The following is an 8208-nucleotide window of genomic DNA, read 5'->3' as shown; positions in this document are numbered from 1 at the left end:
CCTACGTATTTTGTTCCGGATGCCATAAAACATTCTACTACTTTTCTCTCTCTCTCTCTCTCTTTCTCTCGAATGAACTATGCATTTCGTGCGAACAACAGCTGTTTCTTGAAATCACATTTATAACTGTTTCCATCAGTAAATGCATATATCATACAGATATATAAATACACGTAAAACATTACGAGTTTGGCATTAAAACGTCGCGAATGTGCATCACGTAGGCGGTATTCACAAAACATTATGAGTAAACTAATCTATTGCCTTTTTACTCAGCCGTTTCAAGTTATTGATTTCCAAGATCTGTTATGTTTTGACCGGAAGCTAGAATACGACGAAATGATGCGTGATGCATAATATATTATAATTATTTCTAAAGTTATACCGATGACGCATTTCAAGCGGTGGTTATCGTCTCATTCGTCTGAGTGTAATATTATTTTATACCTACACAAGTTTCCTACATAGAATATATACACAAAAAAAAAAAAAAACGAACAATGTCGCCATAAGTATATTCCATGACCTTTTACTGTTGATTTATTGTCATGTTTTCGACGTCGTTTTATATTTCAATCGCAAAGTAGATCAATAATATTATGTCACAATATTTGACTTGGCTTCTAAGCCAAAACATAGAAAATAAAATATGTTATATATTTTCATATAAATAGAAGATTATAGAAGGTACAATAAATAAATAAACACTACATCCATAAGTTATTGTTTTAATGAAATAATGTATTTTTAGTGTTCCTACATAGTTATTGATTTTTCTTGCATATCCGACCACAGACAGTTTGATAAATTACCAACCATCATAAAAACTGTTCTCGGACTGTTTTGTTCACGACATTTCGTCCATTTTTTTTTTTTTGCCCATCCATTTGTAAGTACCCAATTTGTTTTTGATCACGCCAAGCTGACATTAATAACAGCGCCACAACCCAAACATTAATCATTTCATTCAAATGTTATTTGAACTATCAAGTATACTAGGTCATATTTTACTCTTTTGGTAATATATCAAATATTTAAATAGATAGTATGGATTATACATTTAATTTTTTTTTTTTAGTAAGGTTTTAGTATATTGTTTATAATAATTAATAAAGATAGGTACCTAATTAATAAAACCGATTGTAATGTTATAAATGCTTAAGTATTTCTTAAGCGTAGCATAATATGAGAATAAAAAATTATACTTAACGACTTGTCATAATATAAATTGTTGTTTTATGATATAAATTAATAAAAAGTTTGCTAACATCAGTAAAAATATTTTATTTGATTGATTAAATATATGAAAAATATTTTTATTTCAACGAACTGTAAAGTTGAACAAAAATTCTATGCATAAACTTATTTAAATTATAAAAATAATAGACGAAAACACGTAAATGCCATTTAGTCGTATCGAATAAAATATATTGTGTTCTACAATATATTGTATTAATTTTAGATCAGGTGAGTAAAAATCATAAACATTGTTAAAATGGAGTTGTATTCTTTTATTTCCATTCGTATTACATATGTCTATAAATGTAGTAGGTATAGGTATAATATAAATATAATTGTGTGTGACATACGTCTAAGACGCTTACAAAGTATATATAGTATTATTAAACATTCAAAGATGTTTGAGCTTTAAATTTACAAAAAGTAAAACCATATGTGTGACATAATATTATTATACATAAAATATGTATAATAATTAATAATGCAATACTATTATAGTTGTTCTTCACTCTAAATGTTACAAAATATGTTTGGTCATTGAATACACGAAACGTGTCAAAATTTAAGGTAAGATTAACACGATCATTATTATGTAAATATACAATGAAATTGCGATGTGTATTATAAATTACAATAAAAATATTATAGTGTACTTAAAGAATTGTATTTGATTACGAATTACTGTGAAGTTATCATCTTCAGTGAGAGTGCTAAAAAAATAAAATCTGAAACAAAAAACAATTGTATATTATTGAAGATGGTGAAATATAAACATAAACTAAGTATCATTTATCATAATATATTTTTATAATTTTATTAGTGTTAATTAAATTTGGAAATAAAAATTAATCAATAGTTCTTTTCAAACCTATTATTCTATCAATCGTTTTTTGGTTTTCATTCTGATCTAAGTAAATATACTCATAACTCAAAACTTCATATCAATAATATTTTTAAATTTTAGATTTATACTCAAAAAAGTATTTTTGTCCAATAATTGTTTATATGATAATTTACAGAACAAATAAAAAAAATTAAAAATGAACAGAAATGAGCAATAATAATTTGTTTGAAAAACTCAACATCTATATTTCACGTTACTAAAATTAATACAGATACCTAAATAAGCTTTACTTAAAATTGATTTTTTTTTTTTTTAATGTCATATCTATTTATATGTTTAAACAATTATTGACAATTGATTCGTAAATTAATTACTGCACGCATAATTTATATGCAAACAGTATGTGATAAGTGTGCACCGTGGAAAAATAAAAAATATATTTTTATACAAATACACATGTTCATTGTTAAAATATTAACCACAAATAAATGTATTAATATACAATTATCATATAAATAGTACCTTTAATGTGTGAATATAGTTTCTCATTTCTCTTGTTTTTTGGTCTCAATACTTGGTGCTTTGGATAACGATTTGTCTGATGACTTCTGTCGTTCTACTTTGCCTTTAAAAACATAATAAAACAAATCGATTTTTACTATTTTTATTAAACTGTCAAAATTCAAATATGTATTTGTTTTGGTTGAAATGTAAACATATATGTTTTTTTTTTATTATTGAATAATCGTTCAAACATGGAAAAATAAGTGAATGCGGTGTTCGAGGAAAAGAAAAAATGGTTCACAGAGTGAAGAATTCATTCACTCAAGGAACTTTGACTCAAAATGCATTGTCTGTATTTTATTTATAATATTATTTAAGCAAAAAATATTCCATTAAACGAACTATTTTAATATAAAAAATTGAATTTTTAAATCGTTTAGAAATTTAAGTTTACCTAATTTAGATAAACTTTAGTGCTCATAAATATTTAAAACATAAATTTGATACACATTTTATTTATTAAAACATATGCACTTTAATATTAGCATAGTACTTATAATGTACTATTTTATTCATTCGATATTTGTGTAATATAAAATACATCCATAAAAGCGTTATTCAACTGTTATCATAGTAATTTGATATTCCATTGTTCGAGTAAGGGTGAAAAATACGACGGTAGTGAAAATAACATTTCTATATGATACCGATCGCCTAAGTTAACGTCCAGTGCATGTTTTCATTATTCATGATGATGTATATTGAATAATGTTGACAATTTTGTTACATGAACATTCAAGAAATAATACTCTACCGATTTATGGTTTCCAGTTAAACATAAATTTAGATAAATACAATAACAGTTTAAATGTTGAATCAACAACCGATCGACAATTGTAACCAATTTTTACATACCGTGCAATTGTGTATGTTGATTCAAATGACAATTAATAATAATGCACCTTAATTAAAATCGATGTCAATTATAAGTAATTTATTTTACAAAAAGTTGTATAATATGTGTTTATATGCATATTGTAGACATATTATAAACTACGACAGATAAAAATAATCGATAAATCTACTCTAACAAATATTAGGTAACATAACAATTTATAAAACTTAATAGAGTTGACTGAACATAGGTACTTATTGTATTCTTGTTTATTATATTATACTTATGTATTTATTTTAATTCTATACTTAAAATAAAATATTTTTGAATTTTAAATACATCACAGATAAACACATTTATTTTTATTGGCATTAGGTTTATATTATATTAATATTATGATATAAATCGGACATCAATTCAACTATGTCTCAACTAATAAATATGTAAAGAATTAAATAAAATTTACTATACAATAATAATGATTTTAAAGTTTAAAATTGTATCATAATATATTTTCATATCTATTTTATATTCGTGGTTAAAAAATTTAGAACTGTTATTGTTTTTTTAAATTTTGGAATAGAAAACATACATTTAAAGAATTTGTTTAAATATATTATGCTGTTTATAAATAATATTATAAACTATTGTTTAATATTTCCATTAAAATCTTCTAAGTTTCATACAATACATTTTCACCATTAAATGTAATTATTTTATTCACATTTTTAATTAAATTATTATTTATTTATTTACTATTAATTCTCTTATATATTCATATACTATACAGTATACACATATTATAATATAATTAGTTAAGGTACCAACAATCAATAATAAATGTTTATACTGCTTTAGGTATCTTTATAATTATTATAATATTTCTTAAATAATTCGGCGTATTATAATTTATTTCGTTAAACTTCAAACAGTAATTCGTTTTGCTTAGAAATTATTTTAAATAAAGGGTACCTGTATACAATTTTAATTTACTTTCAAGATAAGCACATTAATTAATGTAACAATTCATACAAATAAAAAAACATTTTAAATTAATTTTTTTATAGAATAAAAACTGCGTAATAAATAAATAATAATAATCTGAATTTCTCAGCGTATATGAATGTGACATTCTTTGCACCCTGAAAAACGTCAGTAAACATGCGTGTACACACACACACACATACGTATGTCTGAATTCCATAAATTGTTCGCGTTACCTTGACCCAGCATTAAGAAATTACTTCACCTACATTATAATTTCTACGCATCATTAAAATAAAACACATAACTGGATTGTAAACTCTATCGTTTTTGCAATATTTGTAAAAAAAAAAATTCAACTTTTATTACAAAATAAAACAAAATAGATTATCATTATTATGGTTTCTATAGAAAATATACAAAACAGAATAAATGTACTGTATTCAATAACTTTTAAAGGTTTTATAAATTAAAAGTAATAAAGTAAAAATATAAATATTACTTAGGAAATTTAATTTCATCGCTTTGGTGATTATGAGTTCTCAATTATTAATAACATTATATTATTATTCATAACTGCGTGTTTTGTAATTTTATTAAATACTTAAGATTAGTTGATTAAGTAGACAAGCAGCTTAAGTCTTTTACGCTTTGTAATTATTTTTAATACTCGTGTATAACATATTTAATTGCTTAGCATATAAATCGCTTCAATTTTACGTTCATAATGACTGTTATATTTTTCGAAACAAGGATTTGGTATAATATTTTATTTAAGTGAGATGTATAACACTTCAGTTATAGAAAGTGTATTAAATTGCTTAAAATTTGATAATAAATATATTTGGTATATGTCATACGATACATTGAGTCGTTAGTATGATAGCATTATCGTCCGAATGACCTTTTAAATGCATTAAATATGATTTTGAGTACGGATTGTCGGAACGTAATAATATTTTGACATTACGACGGGACAGCAAAATATTAACAATATCATAATCACAATGTGCAAAATCGTTTAACACGATGTTTTTCGTAAGCGAATAAATAACTTTATCGTCTTTCATAGTTTCGTGTTATTTTTTGACGTAAACACGACTTAGATTTCGTTAGTCAGAACCATATGCAATCGTCCAACTATATGCGCATAATTAAAACGGAGGGTGAGCGCATATTGTAACACGATGTTGTGATGTGCATGTTAACGTTAAACTTTCGTGGTTAACGTTCAACTCGAAGTTTCGTTAAGCGTAAGCGCTTTTACTTGTATGCAAAATTAAATAGCATCGAAAACGTAGTAACAGTTACGAACCGCACAGCGCGACAATAACTATAATATTAAATTATATTATTGTAATAATAAATGCAGAATCACTAGGCGGCGATCTCCGACGAGGGAGTGGGAGCGAAAAAAATTGACTAGTCGTCGCGTATTGGATTTTAGCGCCGTATGATTGATCAAACATAATAATATTAATACACTCTACGACCATCGTCGTTATATCAGTATTTTCATCGTTGTCGTGTGTGTGTGATGCATGCGTGTGCAGTCATGTCCACGTACAGGTATCCAATTCCGGCGAGACGCGCGCAGTAAATAATGATCATTTTATCATCGTCCATCGTAACATATTATTATTATTATTATTATTATTATACACTCACTGTTTTGTTTTTTCGCCATGTGTCTAGCCTTGGCCCTCTCCACTTCCTGCATGGCGACGTTCGGGAAGGTGCCTGCGAACAAACACGACAACAACAGTTGCAGCGAGTACAATAATAACGCGATAAGATAATAATATAACACTATAATGTATTCTAGGAAAATAATTACGGCGGCGGCGACTTTGAGTGCGATGGGTTCGAGGACAGATATTCGCCTGTATGGCGAGTTCACAATAAAGTGTGGATTGGTGGAAGGATGTGTGAGGGGGTGGAATATAGGATTTTCCAAAGGAAGTGGGCATCGGAGAGAGATATTTGTTACCGTATGTAGGTATACACATTTTATCTACGCATAATATTGTAATATCGTAACGTTTCGTCTTGTACCTCTCTTGCCTCCAAGCGCGGACGGTCCATAGTTATGTCTCCCCGTGGGAGACGACGAGCTCAGCCAACAGTAAATGGTGGTGGCCTTTGTAGTACCGGTGGAGCGTTTAAACGTCCGCCGCTGTCGGCGGATGAAACGGACACGAAACTCAAATGTCGTGACAAAGGACTACCGTGAGTCATCGGCAACGGTTGCGACGGCGGTGGTGGCGGACGGTCGCATCTCGCAAAGCCTCGGAGTCGCACTGACCGCCGCCGACGCCGTCCGGGCAAAGAGCTGTCGATATGCGTGCGAAACGGTCGTCGAGCGCAAGCGCCACCACCGCCCGCGCTACCAACGCGAACGCAACCTCCGGACGGCTAACGACGCCTTCGTTGTGCAAGTCTCGTCGTTAAATTCTGGTGTTGTTGTCGTGAGGAAGACAGTTTTTATTATTTTTAATTTTTTTTTTTTTTTTTTTATCACTGGATCTCACAAAATGTATGCGCATAATCTAATAACGCAATAATATTGTTATTGTACGATTTCATTGTCAGACTATTTTTCAAGCAGACGTACTAGAACATAATACAATGTCTACGTATAAACAAAGTGTGTGTGTGTGTGTGTGTGTGTGTGTGTGTGTGTACATATACGTATAATAATGTTTTGCGAGAGCAAATGCGTTGTTAGAATTTCTTTAATTTAGATTTGTCCATTTCCGGAGGGCCTCACTCTCACTGCGGTAGATAAAAACAATATTATCATCGAACCAGCGAGTATAACACGACGTGGAGTCCATCATTCACTGATATTGTATTATGTTTATCGTTATTGTTTTTTGTTATTGTAAGTACTAAGTACCTACCAAACGGTCGCATAAATCGAGTGGCTTGTGTCTTCATTTATTTCTTTCTTTTCTTTTTCCCGGTCAGATCATAATAAATCATTCTTTGTCCCGTTACATTTCTTTACCGTCGTCAAACTCTAATCGAAAATCGATCACTATATTATAAACGTGTAAGCATTTTTAACCACCTATAACGTACAAAAATACTATAATATTATAAAATAAAATCATTTATAACAATATCGCCCAATTATTTATTTATTTTTTTCTACACTTTTATTGTTTTCAAGTAGTAAGTCACTAACTATCCTTAATACTTATGCAGAAATTAGCATTATTGTGCAATGTTTATAATAGAATAGACAAGGAAAACAAACAGAATCGCTGAGGATCCTTTTAAATATATTTCTTATTATTTGGATTACTTTCAATGATTTCAAATACTTTTGTGTTCAAATGCCAAACTAACAATCAAAGAGTATACTAAAAATCATCTCATTTCCACACGAACGCATTATACTTTAAGTCTTGAAATCGAGTATGATTGTACTTCTTAAGTACTTGATAATGTTTGTTTATACTAGAATGTATCTACTAAGAATTTGAAAACTATATATTATTTAAGTGCCACCTCGTTCAATGAATTATGAATATTATCTATTTATGTCTTATAAATATTATTCCAAAATTAAATTAATTGTATCATATCGATAAATTAAAATTCTTTTTTATTTTAAGTAATGTATAGGTATAACTAGCTCTATAACTAATTATTTAATATTATCAATTAAACATTCCTCACATTACAATACAATCAGTAAAAGTTTATACAAAATATTTATTTCAAATTTAGTGTT

The 8208-nt window shown here is 28.1% G+C and overlaps 1 long non-coding RNA gene across 1 annotated transcript; it reads right to left on the bottom strand.

Annotated features, from left to right (window-relative positions):
- Positions 1-1723: 1723 nt before the first annotated feature.
- Positions 1724-6785, bottom strand: LOC112595021. Its single transcript, XR_003114684.1, has 4 exons — positions 6522-6785; positions 6135-6206; positions 2606-2708; positions 1724-1964 (listed from the first exon to the last, which is right to left on the bottom strand). It is a non-coding gene; the product is annotated as an uncharacterized LOC112595021 (long non-coding RNA).
- Positions 6786-8208: the final 1423 nt, after the last annotated feature.

Source organism: Melanaphis sacchari, unplaced genomic scaffold, assembly GCF_002803265.2.
Source record: "Melanaphis sacchari strain LSU unplaced genomic scaffold, SCAv2.0 Contig24_pilon_pilon, whole genome shotgun sequence".
NCBI classification, from domain to species: domain Eukaryota; kingdom Metazoa; phylum Arthropoda; class Insecta; order Hemiptera; family Aphididae; genus Melanaphis; species Melanaphis sacchari.
Note: the sequence above shows the minus strand (reverse complement) of the source record. Positions and strands in the feature narration are given on the sequence as shown.